At 40.0% G+C, this 17,978-nt stretch overlaps 1 protein-coding gene across 2 annotated transcripts in view; it reads left to right on the top strand.

Annotated features, from left to right (window-relative positions):
* The first annotated feature begins 1,446 nt into the window (after nt 1–1,446).
* LOC139137398 (TNF receptor-associated factor 2-like) overlaps nt 1,447–17,978 on the top strand; it is a 29,731-nt gene continuing 13,199 nt past the window's right edge. Inside the window, exons 1-2 of one of the 2 annotated variants that reach the window (XM_070705453.1) lie at nt 1,447–1,533; nt 14,189–14,389. The gene's annotated coding sequence lies outside the window, so the exon portion shown is untranslated. Of the gene's footprint in view, nt 1,534–13,977; nt 14,390–17,978 lie in introns of those variants that run through there. The other variant, XM_070705452.1, reaches the window with a different exon arrangement.

Here is a 17,978-nt window from a genome sequence, read left to right as displayed (position 1 = left end):
TGCTAATAACTCAAAGGCACTTTTCGCGATCCCTGGAATCACCTTTGCTCTAGTCTGTAAGAGGATTATTGAGGTGTGATAGCCTTTTGTTTTCCTTTGAAAATGTAATCTTTTGGGTAAATTTTCTAATTAGACAATCTTGTGCCAACACAGGCCTTTGAGCAGTTGTTAAAGGCATTTCTGGCGATTGGATCGCCTTTGTTCTAGTCTGTAAGATGATTATGGAGGTGTGATAGCCTGTTGTTTTTCCTTGAAATTGTAATCTTTGGGGTAAATTTTCTGATGAGACAATCTTCTGCCAACACAGGCCTTTGAGCAGTTGTTAAAACAATGCATTCACTCAAAGGGGGTGGACGGCCTCCTCAAAGGTCAGGAAAATAAACAAGGGAGATCATTTTCATGATGCATCACGTGTAGGGTTATTATATCGCGCATGCCTGTCAGGGTAATTGTTAGTCGTTATTCTAAGCAATTGTCGGGCTATATCACAATATATACGCAATCACTAATACATAAAGGGATAGGCCTACAGTTGTCGGAACTGTGCTCAAAGGTCGTATGGGGCCCATACGACCAATGCAAACACTGTATCCAAGGCACGATGGTGATTGATAAAAGTTAAAACATGTCTGTCATAATTTACCTCGTATTATTTAAATGTTGCAGCTATGATTATGGGGTGCATCTAGATATCGTGCACGAACTATGTTGTTTGTAATCAAGAAACTCGCACAGGCGCAGTTCCGACGACTGTTTCCCTTCAAAACCAAAAGTGGCAGCATTAACTTTTTCGGTACGTGATATTACTGTACATGTCGGCTAGCTTAACCGAGCGGCTGTAGAGCTCTTCAGGGCTTGGGCCCGGCTTGGGCCCGTTGTCCAGTGCAGCAGTGGACAACGGGCCCAAGCCGGGCTCAAGCCTGAAGAGCTCTACAGCCTCGCAGTTAAGCTAGCCGACATGTACCAGATGTACAGTGCACAGTGATATCACGTACCATTGTTATTTGTTAAATAATTAAGTCATTTAGACATTCTACACATTGATGATTAAGCAGTGCGTTCGCCGCGCCCGAGCCAGGCAGCCATAGATATAATGCCAGTCAACATGTAGGCCTATAGGCCTAAACTAATATCACGTACGGTGATTCTTTTATTGAATAATCAAGTCGTATATAGACATTCTACATATTAAATACGATTATTATCCCAGCAATGTGCCAAGCGCCTGTGACCGACACAGATGAGAATCAGGTTGCCACATTATTCTCACCATATGTTTGTGAGTACCACATTTCTCACCCGGTATCGTCGAAAATGAGAGCAAAGCTTTCCCATTGGTAATCCCTACTATCCGTATCCGAGCGCCACCACCAGCACACTAAATACCTGCTTTGTCTTCTTCAGTAATTGTGCGCAGGGGTCATCGCGCGCATAGCAACTGCAGCAATAGTGCAGTCACACCCAGTTGAACAGCGTCGTAGCAACAGGCTTTGAACTGCTCGGGTTTCAATGCTTTGGCGGACATTTGGCAGGGTAAGATTTGTTTTATGTCAAACTGATATTTTGTTGCACTTAGTGGAAGGACTATTGTAATTATAATGAGTGAAAGATGCATAGCATTTGTGCAATAGCCTGTATTCCCGGCCTGTATTCTTAGCTGTGATATCGCAGCGGTACTTGTGGCGTGTATCGAACGCGCTCAGGTCATTGGGGTCATCGCCATGACCCCAATGACCCCAATGACCCGAGCGCGTTCGATACACGCCACAGGTAGGCCTACCGCTGCGATATCGCAGCTACCTGTATTCTCTGCTATGAACATGATTTTACTCAGCCGAGTTCACTTGCCTTCGAAATAACTGTGTTGTTTGAATATTTGCTAGTACATAAAAGAACGTTGAAATCTGAAGTGAAACCTTATCAAATTGTGAGCCCGGCATTGTGAAATAGGGAAGTGTAAAAACCTAATTCGTCGTTACGATAGTCAGGTGGTCAGGTGTTCGGCGTAGACCCTATAAAACACAAGTGACTGTGGCCCATACCGGTAAAAATAGTAATTGTCTACGCCCGTGAAGAAACCTCGGGCATTCAGATATTTTCAGTGGCCCCTTCCTCATGTCCGAATTTTTCAACTCCCTCCCCGCCGACGCGAAATTTTTGCATGGCTCCGTGCCATTATAACACACACACACATGATTTCAAGCGCACACATATAGGTTACGTATGTAACATCACACATATGTTTAAATAATAATAATAATAATAATAATAATAATAATAATAATAATAATAATAATAACAAGGCAGTATTGCTGAAGGCAATGAGTACTTTGGCCGTGATAGAGTAATTTTGAGGACAATATATACTACTATTCAAATATGGTCTTGAATTTCCTCCTGTCAATTAGGCATTTGATTAACTGGTTATTAAACGAAGCAATGGCATGACAACGGCAAAATATGTCTAGCAACTTTTGTGGAGTTTGAGGCAGGGGTTCTTTATTTAGAGTGGAAATTGCTTAAACTCCTTAAATATTCAAATTACAGCAAATTTCTTTTGTTCTCGATGGTAGATGTCTAATATTTAGATGGGCATATTTAGATTTCTACCCTATAGTTATCCCTATATACCAAAAATCGGACATCCAGCTCTATTGGCTTGCTCAGAATTAGATATGCACATAATTAATGAGGTACAATATGTGGTGTCATAAGGTGTCTTATCATACCAAATATGAAGGATGTAGCACTTGTGGTTACTGAGTTGTGGACACATATATATATTTGAGGTCAAAGGTCATTGAGGTCACGTCACATTTTGTCATAATAATTGTATTGCTAAGTTATTCCTATATACCAAAAATCAGACCTCTAGCTCTATTGGCTCGCTCAAAATAAGATATGCGCATAATTAATGAGGTACAATATATGGTGTCATAAGGTGTCCTATCATACCAATATGAAGGTGTTTCACTTGTGGTTACTGAGTTGTGGACAAATATGTATATATGAGGTCAAAGGTCATTGAGGTCACGTGACGTTTTGTCAAACAAATTATATTGTTAACTTATCCCTATATACCAAATCAGACCTCTAGCTCTATTGGCTCGCTCAAAATTAGATATGCGCATAATTAATGGGGTACAATATGTGGCGTCATAAGGTGTCCCATCATACCAAGTATGAAAGGTTTAGCACTTGTGGTTACTGAGTTATGGACAATAATGTATATTTGAGGTCAAAGGTCACAAAGGTCACATGATATTTTGTCAAAATGTCTGAGATATCTGCGTGAACCTATGGACTCATCTGATGGACTCACGGACGGATATGACCCAATCTATAAGCCCCCTGGACTTTATCCGTGGGGACAAAAAACTGTGTCACTGCATTGAGGCAATATGAATACGATGAGAAACTAAATTTTTATTTTCTTGGCCTTATACATGGGAGTCTATGGAGGTGTAAACTAAAAAGTCCTCTAACACGGCCAAATTCGATCGCATTGTGAAACAAATCGACTTGCATCTGTATGGGGTTGGGTACTATTCTTGTGCAAAGTTTGAAAGAAATTGACCGGAGGTATGCTGAGATATCTGCGTGAACAGACGGACGGACGGACTGACATGACCAAACCTTTAACTCCCCAGGACTTCGTCCGTTGGCACTAAAAACAAAGCAACAGTTATACAGCTACAACGGCGGAAGGTTCATATCCAGAGCCCCGTACGGTCTGCCGCCGTCGCTTGAAAACAATCTCATAAACCTGGCCATATGGGCAACTGTGTATGGCAGCTATATGCTTGACTTCCCGGAGAAGGCGAGCTGTCACGTTCAAGCTCAGGATTATTTGTCGATCAAATTTCAGTAAATTTACCTTACCTAGATGAAATTTTGTCTATAGGCTGAAATTTCGCCGAAGTTTGACAAAATTGCATCGATTTTTCAGGTTCATATCCGACATTTTTGAGTTTTGAGTGCAGACAGAAATAAGTTTGAGGCAACATGGCTGCGACCCCATGTTGACCCTAGCCCTGCGTACGATGCTATGTGGTACAGCTAACACACAGCATCGTACGCAGGGCTAGCGAGAGAGTTGCCGACATCGACGGTTATTTACGAGAAGTGAATAAAAGACTGTCATTTTTGGAAGCGATCGAGTAGCTGAGGTAGGCTGGGATACGACTTGGGCCCAAGAACGCTGAATTTCGGCAGTAATTTGGCTTTTTACGTCAAGTCCCAAAATGGATTTGAAGTCACCGACCCTACGTACGGGTCTTTGCAGGGCTGTGGTGAGCCGGGCGATTAGCTGTAGCGGAACACACAGCATCGTACGCAGGGCTAGTTGACCCCAAGTGAAAATGTGTTCGCGATCAAATCTTCCTATATTTTTTTCAGAATTTTCGACAAAATCATTGCTTCTTAAATCTTTTGTAAAATATAAAATACTAAAATAAAAATGCGATGTGCCATGTCTCCAGATTTCTAAAATATTGTTCGTTGACCGTTCGACGGAATACTCATTTTGCAAACTTGTGACGCAGTTGAAATTCAATACTGACCGCCAAATAATCTTAATGAGATGAGATCATTCTAGACATCCTCCAAATTATCCAACCATTCGCGTTAGAGTTCAGCTCGCTTAGAGTATCATAACATTCTTCGGCCTTCGTAGATCGACCCTAATCTCTCCCATTTAGGAATAAATACACAAGCTACCTTGACAAAACTTCATGCACCACCATGCAGGACCAAACGCACCACAAATCTGTCTTGACGTCAACATCTCCTTACATGGTAATCGGCATAACCGTATTTTTTAGCAAAGGAGACACAGAATACGTCAGAGTATTCAGTTTCAAAACGTATTACATTGTGTGATGTTGTCAAAAAAGGTAATGTTACTGCAGTGGTATAAATTACAAAACACAAAAGTTCAAATCAGTTTATTTTGGACTGGCTTTACCCAACATTTCATATTGTTTCTTTTGCCAGATTTGACCATGTGCTTACTGGCTACCCCTTTACATGCAATTTTGTGTCAAATGGTGTGTTCTCCTGGAAAACAAACGTACGATTTCTATATGAAGGAGGCGAAATTTGCCCTCAAAACTCGAAACCACCCCTTTATGGGGTGTACCTAGCTATTTTGAACGAGCTTCTCGAATCTGCAGCTCTATTTCGAAATGATGGTCTGGTTTTCTCAGCTCAAGGATAAGTGTTCTCCATCGCTGTGGGCATTACTATTCTCAACTGGGGGTACAGTTTCCAGTCGTAATGTTTTTCATTGTGTCCGGGATATAAAACCTTTCCTTTTCACACTTTTACTTTGATTAACACTAGTCCACATCTTGTCAGCGATTAAACATGTTTCAAGTTTAAATGTTAAATTCTGGTCTCGAGCCCTCTTGTTCGACCAAACTGAAATTACCCTCCCACTTTGGCTCGTCCAGTGGGTGTAGCAAGGGTCGCGCCATCGCCTAGGAAACGGAGGGTGCATTAATTGTTGCATTTCGATGCACATTTTGATTATATTCAGAAGATTTTGTGGCAAAAACTCAGATAGAGAAGCATTAATATTCACATCTCACTTATTCAAGACTGGCTGAGAGCAGCACTTCCATTCTGTTAACATCATTACGCCATTAAGAAAGATGAAACCAAGACATTTTGGCCTCCCTTTTCTCAGCCAGAAATGGTTATACCTTACAGAGTTTTTTCCCACGGAATGAAAACAAATGTACTTGGGCTGAGGCCCAAGTACAATAATAGTAATAATAATAATAATTTATTTTTAGCGTTTAAATCCAAACAAAATCAGTGATTATATTATATCATGCTACCATGCGCCATTCTGATTGGACGAGAGCTCATTCCATCGATGCTAAAATACTGTTTTAGCACTGATAGCGGTGGTAAAACGGGCCCCTAAACCAGCATTTTCGAAAATTGCCCGATCGGTGCATTTGAACGTACCTATCTAAACCATAGACCCTCGAGAAAAACCGAAACAGTCCACTTTGTTTCAAAGACCGAAGACCGAATTTTGATACACAGATAAAGTGTGGGTCGGTAACTCACCTCTTGGTGTAAATAAGTTGGGGTACATGATGAAATACATCTCTGAAGCAGCACATTCCGGGTGTGATGCACACAAGAAATATTAGGGCGACATAGCGCACCGTGAACTTTGCTTGATATTGCGGGAATCGAGACGCGATATATCCTACCGCTCTTTAAAATGCGGCCATTTTGGACGCCATCTTGAAAATGACACGTTTCCGTGGTCAGATTTTGGTGACTTTTAGTATCATATTAAGCACATTTGACTCTATGAAAAACCGTTGAGAAACCTTTTGTAGCAATTTTTTAGGGTAAGGTCCTTTTTTTCATAAATGCAGCCGACTATACATGAGGTCATGATATTGGTTGAGTAATTTCCTTCTTACATGTCAAGGCACTTGAAAGGGACTTCGGTATGTGTATTATATCAGAAATATTTGGCGACATGTTTTGAAGTACTGAAACAATTCTTCTGCACGCCACCAGAACATTGTAAAATTTGTTACGATGTTAGCAGTTTTGAACAGCGTATTACATAATAATATAATAAACACATCAGATAATGATCTCCTAATCAGCGTTGACATGTCAGTGAGATATTGTACGTTTATTTCTTCTTTTGCATACGATGGTATTCTGCCACTTTTTTAAAAGTTAAATGTGGAAATGACATGTACAATAGGCAAAGTACACACATCTCCATGTTGTTTCCATATTCCATGCAGTTGACCAATATATGGCGTATATGTGATATCTGCTCCTTGAAGAACCTGAACCTTCCCAACAACTAGCTTCCTTTTGACAAATGCTGCAACCATGACATCGATGTTCAGTTGGACACCCTTGTCTGTTGTCTTTTGTGTTTATTTTGTATTTCCTTGTGTATTTCCCTGTGAATACAAATTGACCTTGCTTAGATAGCTTACTAAATGCTTGCCGTTTAATGAGTGCAAATTAAGGCAGAAATAAAAAAAATATTCTGAATATTAGCAATATCATTAATGTTTATAAGGGGAGGGGTTGTGACTGTGATGTCTTCGCTAGGTTACTGGCTACTTTACTTTGAGTTTGAATCTGATCAAAAGTCTACAAACATAGGGCAAAAGTCCCTGAAGCTACTATAGACATGGATACAAAACTAAGTATTTCCTGACAGTATGAAATTATCTCACTAAGGTCATGCTAGGGACCTGTAAACCAAATATTAAAGCTGTCTGACCAGCAGTTTTGAAAAACAAGCGAACCTACAGTCGACAGAGCTCTGCTGTGTTATGTAGAGAATAACTTTTTGTGACACATGTATTGGTGGAGAAGGTGGATATCTTTGATATCTCATTTCAGGATGGCCTGACCAAAATGGCAAAATTAGCTGTAAAAATACTAAATTGAAGATTTCATCATAATTGCAATATATTACATTTAGATAAGGCCTAGGAACCTGCATACCAATATCAAAGCTATCGGATGAGTAACTTTTGAAAAACAAATATTTTGACCACAAATGGCAAAAAATGACCCAAATATACAAAAATTGAAGATTCCGTCAAATTTCAATATATCACACTAAGATAACCCCTAGGAACCTGTATACCAAATATCAAAGGCATCAGACAAGTAGTTTTTGAGAAACACATTTTTTGACCAAAAATGAACAAAATTGCACCAAAAATACAAAATTGCAGATTTCGTCATATATTCAATATATTATATTTAGTTCATCTGTAGGAACCTGTATACCAAATATCAAAGCTGTCAGACGAGCGGAAATAAAGTTTTGACCAAAAATGACAAAAAATTCCTTAAAAATACAGATTTGCACATTTCATCACAATTTGAACAATCTAAGTTGGGTTATCCCTAGGGACCTGTATACAAAATAACAAAGCTGTCTGACCAGCGGTTATGAAGAAGAAGATTTTTCACCAAAAACGCCTTATTTGGCACTAATTTTGGATATTTTCAAAATATCAAAAAATTAAAAAAAATTCTCAAAATCATATTTTTCATCTAAAAAACATTTATCAAATCAGTAAGTACTGCGGTTCTCAAGATATTTGAGTAGACGGACGCCTCACAAACGGACATGCAGACAGACAGACAGACAGACAGACAGACAGACATACAGACAGACAGACAGACAGACAGACAGACAGACAGACAGACAGACAGACAGACAGACAGACCTTCACTGCCACGCTGGATTCATACTGTGGACTTTGTGCAACTTCAAACCTGTCCATTCATCCGACTGACTGTTACAACTCTGAGACTGGAGCTTTGTCGTCCCAGCTGAGATAAGTAGTCTGTACACTTTTACAGTTTGTATTCTATCCCTGACTTAGTATTAGTTTTATTTCGTAATAAATTTCGTTTTACACAGAAACTGCTGGGTTCACCTTTTTTTCGTTTTCTAGCACGTAACAATAGTCTATAGTAGCTAAAAACTGACATCATGGCACTTTGCCCTTATCACTTTTTGAGAACTCTGTTAAGTATAGTCACTATGGGAAGTCAGAGGCACGACCACGTTATTCTCTAGGCAAGTATAAAAATGAAATAAAGCGGCCTAGTACATTTACTGTTTTCAAGGCATATCAGCTATGATGGATTTTGTTCCAGGCCTGTGTGTGTGTTTGACAAATTTGGTGCTCAATCTTTTCTGCTGAAAAATTGCTGACGAAAATGTATTGTGTATATACCATACGTAATTGTATGAGACAAAGTGGAAACAAAATCACTGACGATTGTATTTGTACATTCATAAAACATGGGTCACCTTTCAATTATCATTTTACTTGATAGGTTTAATTCAAACTGGCTGACTTGTAATGATTACTTTATTGACAAAAACGGTTCAAAAGTTGGTGAATTAGTAGTATCTGAATGAACTCTGTCACATTATGACTTGTTAAAATTAAGATAAACAGTTAACCAAATTACCTCAGAACACACTCTCTCTTTCTGTAGCAGGTCTGCCATAGCAGCCATTTCTTCATCTGTTGTTGCAGGTGATTCTTGTTCCACTTGCTGATATTTCTGAAGTACTACAAATGGCCATATTGGCATCACCTCGTTGTACGCATGTGGATCTTTCAATTTCATCAGAAGCTGTTCCCAAGACAATTGTTGAGTAGTTGTCAAATATTGGCTTGATTCCTCAATGCTCTTTTGTAATAATTCCAATTTCTCCCAGTCAAATACTGGCTTCACAATCCTGGACTGCCGGATGGCACCATGATCTATCCTGCTGGTCCTTTTGAATACCTTTAAACCACCCTCTGGGTTCCAAGAGGAAATATTCCCGTCTAAGGCCAGAGAAAAAAAAATCTTGTTCAACGGATTTTTTGGACCAAGTTCCAGGAGCAGCGAGCGACACATTTTTTTTTCATTTTTTAGGCCGAAGGTAAACGCGGTTCTCTGGCACTTTTGCACAGATGCAGACAAGGCAAGATAATTGTTTCCCTTTTTAACAGAAATATCTCAGACAAGAAACACTGATACTGGTAACTGAATTCAATACTATATTTCCCAACAATAACATAGTGTTTGCAAAACATATTCTGAGTATTTCAACATTCTCTCAGAATAAAACTGAAATGTACAGCAAATCACTGAAATCCAACAATTCAGTATGTCCTTTAATAGCATCTAATAATAATCTGAGTTTAATAGCATCTAATAATAATTTAATAGCATCTGAGTTTTTCCATTTTACTTGGCCCCATGTTTTGGCCTCTTTACCACTGTCTCTACACATTTTACACAATGGTCTAACAACACTGTACTGATATAGTCATCATTCAAAAACATGTCTTGTACTCCACAATAGAAACACAAGCTTCAAATGATACTTTAACATCGACGCAACCATGTGTTTTGTCATTGCCGTAAATTTTTATACTTTCGATGCAATTTTCATTCAATCGGATGCACCGTCCATCTGCTGTCACGATCGTGTTGAACAAATCGCCGAACGTAATATCAGGACAAACACTGAATAGCGTCTTTGGAACTAACTGTTGGCCATCACGGTCGAATGTTGGCGATCAAATTAATACTCATGATGTGACATGTACTAATCGTTACAAAACGAGGGAATTTATGGCCAAATCGACCCACTTTGCGCCGTGATTCGCCAAATTCAGACGTCACAACAACGTGTTGGCGGTCAACTATTAAAGTCCAAACACGTTGGAAGTCTCATTCAAAATCCCCGCAAAAACCCGACAAAGTGTAGGGCGCCACCAGCGGCAGTACTAAAAATATTTGTAATGCGGAAGTAAGAATTTGCCGCGATCAAAAAAAAATTCCAAATATGCCAAAGTAGAAGCGTCTATTCCGATGAACAATTTATTTTTTCTTCCTGGCCTAACCATAATTTGGACTTCATCAGGACACAACTATTTTCCTTAGTGAACCTATGAAAAACAGTATAATACAATGTGTATGATACTAGAAAATCACAAGGAAATTCTATGGTGGATTGTCCAAAATGTGCTTGATAGGTCGATCGACAAAGACGGAGGTAGAGTCAGACCATTTCAATCGACAAGGGATGAACATACAATAACATAATAAGGTAGGTTAGTTTATACAATCAGAGAGTTTACCTTCTTATTTACATTCTTTAAAGCCTACACCTGCCTTTTGTCGAAGACCGTGGCTCTTCGTAAGCGTATGGTAGGTTTTTCGACCGCATATACTTTCTGATACATCGAAATATGTTTACGAACTTCAAGTAATAATATTTATGATTGTCTCTTTATCCGGTCGAGTTGATTGAAATCGGAGAATTTCCGATGCAATATCAGTCGGAAGTTAGAGCTATAATAGAACTATTTTAAATTCTTTTTCGAAAAAATTGAGATTGTAGAATCAACAGGGGTGTCAATCGATCTGATTTTTACCGTCAGTCATTCATTTTGAATGAAATCATGGAAACAAAATGACATGCAGTTACTACCACGGTCCTTTACATGCACCGAATTTGAACAACTCACTGCCATTGTAATTACTTTGCCTAAATGCCCTAAACCTAAATAAATTATTCATAAATTACTTGGCAAAATCAATTTTGAAAATAATTGAGCTTAAGCTTCGTCTATTTGCATGTTTCACTAGAATAATTATACTCTCTTCCCTTGCACAAGCCTGTATGTACTAAATGATGAACACTTTATTTTATTCCTAATTCTCTCTGCGCAAGTACAATAAATTCTTACATCGCTTTATATTCACGAAAAATTGTTTGCCATGCATACTCAAAGGAAGTACCATCTCCTCTTTATGTACATTCATGAACGGGTATTAGGGAATGGCAAGTGGCTATTGTTCACGTTGTTATTGTTCTTTTTAAATTTTAAGGTGGACATCATAAATGATTGATATGGTGAGAACTTTGAACGATAGATGGTATCAACATCGAGCAAACCCTCTCAGGAATCAAATAAAACTTGCATTTTCATGCGAAATATTTTAATTAAAACTAAAATCAAATCACAGATTGGCCAATTTGACAAAATCTTATAAACACGTCTCAGAACATCCGGGAAAGGACTGTGATTAACTATTGGTGAAGTTCTCAGAGGTTGAATCAAAGAAAGTACTACACGAATACACTGTATTTAATGAGATTGGGAGGATACATACGGTTATTTTTGTTACATTTCGATGGGTTTAATGTTTGTCGATGTCGGTTCAGTGACTCTGTCCGAAACTAACATTACGAGTCAAGGCCTGCCATCTGTCGAAGCTATCTTTGTACACATGCATCGTATGCACGGTTACGTGTGGTTCGATACACAGCGGCTGCCGTGCTATGCATTTTCTATGCATGTCACGGCGGCCGCTGTGTATCGAACCACACATAACTGTTAGTATGCCTATGAATAAGACTCTTGTTATTATTTTAATGGAATAAAGGGAAAGTGGCTTCACACATCACCCATCTCGTCTTGTATGTGCTTTGGTGTGTTTTGTGTCTGAGTTGTATTTTGGCTGTTAGTGTGAAAATTAACAAACGAGTTGTTAATTTTAAAGTAAGCCATGGCGAGACGTGGGCGTAGTCAGATGTGTCTTCGACAACCGTCACCCTTTGTCCCAACGTTTCAAAACCAGAGCGGTCTCTTCCTCAGTCGCCTAAAGATATAAGTATATATTCTAGCAGTGAAGCCAGAATTCGGATGATGTTGTACGTTGTTGGTGACAGACTAGCACAAAAAACGGCCGAATTTTCCAAATAACAGGTGAACATAGGCACCTTGGCCAATTTTTTTTTTTCTGTTGGACATCTCGTCCGTAGCAGTAGTTGAAGTATCGGCAGTGGAACTCGCGACGGATAGATGTATGGCCCGCAAAGTAGGATAGTCGCTGATACAGTTAAACATTCAATGTTTCCTATTGTGAATTTACTGCCTTTCGTGGTCATGTGAGAAAAAGAATCTCACACACCAAGGACCTGGGATCACATTTCTCACACGAGTTGGTGATATTTTGTCTCACACGAGCCTGCGTGAGACAAAATATCCCCAACTCGTGTGAGAAATCTGATCTCAGGTCATTGGGGGTGTGAGTTAAATAATACGGCGAGGGCATCATCAATATTTCGATCATGACCACCAGCCCGAGGGCAGGCAAAAAATCGTGATCTTGCCCTAGCTCTCATGTGTTATTATTTTTATTACACCGAACAAACTTCTTCGAGTACAGTTCGCCTTTCTGCATGAGCCCGGACCTCAGCGTAAAATGTTGTCAGTGCCAAGTCTCAGGTTGCCGCTGAAAGTTTGCCGATCTCATCGGTGGCGTATCCAAATTTGTTGCTTGCATAGTCGCTGAACACAGAAATTGCATTCCGTGTTGCTATTTTCGTTCGTTTGATGTTTACTTGCATCAAAATATCGTCTAACTGTGCCGGTGACAGCTCTGCATGACGTTTCGCAGCCATAGCTGCCGACTGCAAGTAGGCCTACAAGCGAACGACAATTTGTTACGCGCAGAAAGGTTGCGCAGTAAGTAAACTGACGTCATCCATGTAATATCAAATGCAGAGGGCATCATCAAGTTCGCAGAGGGCATCATCACGTTCTTTTACATGTCACGTGAGTCGTGTTTAACCAATGGCAGTGCACGCTGAATGAGTGAGGTGTAATAAATTCTATTATTCTCACGGAATCCGGCCGAAACTAACTCACTGCTGCGCAGACTCAAAGGTAACGTGTTCAATCGCTTGGAAAACCTGGCCTTGGCTGCCAAATTCCAAATAGCTTTGTACGAAACAGGAGAGACACAAGACAAACTGCTACAAATTATTTTATTTTTTAAAAACTTACCGACCTTATTAACCAAGTCTTCGACTTGGACTCCTTACACAGTACCGGCGGCTTGACCGACTGTAAATATAGTGACGTAAATCAAATAAAAATGATTGACAGCCCTGCCCGAATTATTCTGGCCGATAAGAAGAACGCATCCACTTCGACATCGAGTACGGTACACGCTTAGCAATTATGGCATAAAGTTCGCACATCGACCGCGTTTTAAGACTGATCGGTTGACCATCGCAAATCATGCGAGATTACCAGAGAAACGTTGTCGAAAGTTATATTCAGGGAAAATATGTGTTCGTCTGCACACCAACTGGCAGCGGTAAATCGGTAAATCACTGACGTACGAAGTCGCCCCACAGTGTTCTAATTTCATCACTTCAGACAAAACAGTACTGATTAAAATCTCCCCAACATATTACTCTTATAATATGAAGGAACAAGCCTGAAAGTGAACCACGGCTACCATCCCCTGTGGAGGGACTGTGGTTGAAAGAGGACTGAAAGCTTTGTACATCAGCGATCAGAAAGTATATCGACCTGCGTAATGGAAGGCAATGTTTAATTCACGTTCCCTGTATATAGTGTATCCAGTAGATGAACAGAGGTCGTGCTGACTTTGGTGGGAGTGATCGCACTTGACATGTTATCAACAACGCCATGTGAGTTTTATGCACATATCTTTAGGGATCGAGAGGTAACTCCTCCCAATTTGCCTTATACGATGATGTCATCTTATGAATAATATATCAGTTCAGAGACAGACCAGACTTGAATTGACGGAACGTTTTTCTACAACGTAGGGCTAATGTAAGAAGAAGATCTCTCACCAAAAGTCTCTGTGGAAACTCTTGGAACACTAAAGAGACGAGAATCCGAGGAAGAGCGGCGTTTTCTTCTCGGAATATATTGATGGAGAAGACGAGAGAGATTTTGTACTTCAATTCCCACAACTGAATCGAAGCAGATAGATGCAGCTTTGCACTGAATGCGAGAACTTTGAGGTAACTACTGAAATTTTGTACCAGGGTTTGGACATGATCATACTTGAGGACGAGATGAGCGGCAACATTCTGAGCTCTTTGCAGCTTATCTGTCGGCAGTTTAGGGCAACCAGAAAGCATACATTTAGGCTACAATAGTCTAAATGAGACAGCTCAAGTGCCGTGGGAATGTGTAGCTTGTGGAGAGAGGCCGGGTGACTCATAATAAGTTGTATATATAGCTTTGCAAATACTATAAGCTAGAGTCGACAGTGACTTCTAAGTTTTGATACATGAGTCGAAAATTATATCAAAAGATGCATATTTATGGACGAAGGAGGAGATGATTTCGCAGGTTGTCTGGGTGATGACATTAGGGACTGGGTCAGTTTCTTCAGCCTGGGGGGGGGCCGGTGGATTCATGGGGGGGGGTCACCCTGTTTTTGACTTTGGTGATAGGGGGGGTCACCATGTTTTTGAAATGCCCAATAGGGGGGGTCAGTGTGTTTTTGAATTTTGAAACAGGCTAATCATTGCCTAAAATGCTAGTGTCAGCCACAAATTTCATCATTCAGTTGTATTTTTCGGCGCGCCCTTCGGCGCGTAACTTTAATAATCAGTCATATTTTTCAGCATGCCCAACTTTAACATATCAAGCATACATACATCAGAGATATCTGTATGTTCAATATTTTTCAGCGTGCTCTTCAAGCTCATTACTTTAATATATCAGACATTTTTCAGCATGCCCTTCAGGTGCATGACTTTATTATACAAGGCATATATATCAGAGATATCAGGATGTTTCATATTTTTCGGCGCGCCCTTCGGGCGCAATACTTTAATAAATCAGAGATATCTTGATGTTTGCTAAGTGAAAGTGTACCATTATGAAATCTGCATTTCATATGAAAAGGATGACAAATTCCTGACACTTTTCTGTTCTCTCTATGAGAATTCAGTATGAGAAAGCAACATGCACAAATATTTCACAATATATATTTGATACAGTGACTTATTTTAGGGATAGAAAAATGACAAGATATCTTTCCTTCTCATTTATGCAATTATTTTCCTTTTTGTCACAGGTTTTCTGTAGAAAGATGCTTTTTTATGAACAAAATAACAGTTAAAAAAGGCAGTTTTTGTCATTATTAGCTGTACTTTTATGGTTTCAATGTTACAAGAGAAGGTCCTCTCAGACACTGTACACATCAGATTTGGCTAAGAAAGCTCTCTATGGCTCCTCAGGAGATTGAATTGGATGGTTGGCAAGTCTTAACACCCATCAAAGTTTTTGATTCACTGCTTTTTCCTCTTTGATATTAATGATTGTCATCCATTTCTGTACAACAGTTCAGGACATCTGGTTAAGCATAGAAAGTGTGAAATACATTCACAGCTCATTCAAAATGTACTGTATTCAAACTTTAAGATTGACACTTTGAAATTCCTATCTTACAACTGACATGTCAACAATTTCATTAAAACATAGAATGACTATTTAAAATATGAATATATGTAAAATGTAAAATATAATATATATATATATATATATTATATATATATATATATATATATATATATATATATATATATATATATATATAATTTATGTCCACCTTTTGTTTTACCTATGTCGGCGCCGGGGGGGGGGTCACCCTGTTTTTGAAATTTGGAATAGGGGGGGTCACCCTGTTTTCAAAATTTGGAATAGGGGGGGTCAGCCACTTTTTGACGTCGGCAAAAAATAATCCACCGGCCCCCCCCCCCAGGCCGAAGAAACTGACCAGTCCCTTAGTATGGCTTCTCGTTTTCTGTCATTTAAGTGGAGTTAATTCGATGTCATCCACTGCTTGATATCAGTGATACAGTTTTGTATAGATTCCCTGGTTGGCTTAATTTGATCGGTCATAGCTTCCTTGTATAATCTGTTGTCATCGGGAAAAGCATGGTGATTTGATAAGTGGTTTCTTACAAGGTTGAAAAGGGGGATCAGTGTACAAAACAAATAGGAGAGTAGTCTGGTTCCCTGACCCATTTCCCCGGTAGAGGGTGTGGGGAAATATAGGGTCAGGTACCGGCAAATGTAAACATGGACGCTATTGGGTTAAAATAAAACAAGCTGTGATTGGATGAAAGTAACACTTGTAACTTTTTCTCCATGTTCTTGTGGGTTTCGCACTTTCAAGCTCACTTGACACCAACTTCTTGTTTGTACCACAAAGCCGTGGAGGTAGAAAGAAAGACTTTTTACCTCCATGATTAAGCCACTGTGATTTAGCACACCTCTTGATAGTCTCGCATGCCAACCTCGAAACCTGCGTGCGGCGCGAGTGGCGAAGCCGCGAGCAGCGAGTAACCGCAGGTTACGAGGTCTGGCTAGAACCGACGTGCTATATATACTGTCAAATAGAATGCTTCGAAAATCGGCTGGATGAAAGAGTACATCTGTTGTTTATTCATAAATGTAGGTGGAGCGTCTAAAAATAGCCTTTTGAATTTGACTGAATGATTGTGTCATTCATCCAGAAATGTTTCATTCGAAGTAAACTGCCTTACGTTGACCTCAGACAGTACGGCTTCATGAAATCACGGTTACGCTATCCCCAGTAACCATGATGAAAAAAATCTGCAAAAATGATCTATGCCGTTGAAGAAAGTGGTGATGGACAGCCTGAAACCGAAGCAGGAGGTAGCCATGACAGATTATCTGGAAGGAGACGACGTTTCCGTGAATTTGCCGACAAGATATGGCCAATCTCTAATTTTAAGATTGCTCCGGCCTTGCTTCAATGCTTGCGATTGCATTTTGTTGATCGTCGACATCCTCTATGGAGTTTGCTTTTTCATTTTGCTCCGTTCAAACGAAGCTCAGATTTTGGCCCCATTCAACTGCCGATGAGCTGGTGGTAAATGGCCTCACAAATAAATTCTCGCCGTAGATTTTTGCTTGAGTGTTTTTTCGGCGCAGATATGTGAAACGTGGTGGACAAGTACAGTGAAAATGCGTTATGGCCGTCTCCGTCTGTACGCGGTGGTCCAAAGTTATACTTATTAGCATAGGAAAGACAGCCCACTTTTGACGTCATCACATTCCTGAGCAGTTGGTTCTTGCCAGACCTCGTAACCTGCGGTTATTCGCGCTGCTCGCAGCTTCGCCGCTCGCGTCGCATGCAGGTTTCGAGGTCTGGCATGCGAGACTAACCTCTTGATACTTTTAGAACGTCGGCATGATGCCTGCCATTTTTCACGAAATTAAGACACCATTCTATCCATCGAAATCAATCATCGTTCACAGTTCCAACAAAGTTTGCTTTCAATATTAGCTGTGATATCGCAGCAGTACTTGTGGCGTGTATCGAACGTGCTCGGGTCATTTGGGTCACGCCACAGTCGGCGATGACCTCAATGACCCTAGCGCGTTCGATACAAGTACTGCTGCATGCTGCGATATCACAGCCAGCCTTCAATCACCTCTATTTCCCCGTATTTCTGGATTAATCCTTTCAGTTTATGTTTCCCGTCTGGTGTGCCAATGTGTTTGGTACGGATACCAGTGTTCGAACATAATTCTGATCCAGTCGAATTTTGACCGGCGTTTTCATGA

Source organism: Ptychodera flava, chromosome 7 (assembly GCF_041260155.1).
Source record: "Ptychodera flava strain L36383 chromosome 7, AS_Pfla_20210202, whole genome shotgun sequence".
Lineage (NCBI taxonomy): Eukaryota > Metazoa > Hemichordata > Enteropneusta > Ptychoderidae > Ptychodera > Ptychodera flava.
Note: the sequence above shows the minus strand (reverse complement) of the source record. Positions and strands in the feature narration are given on the sequence as shown.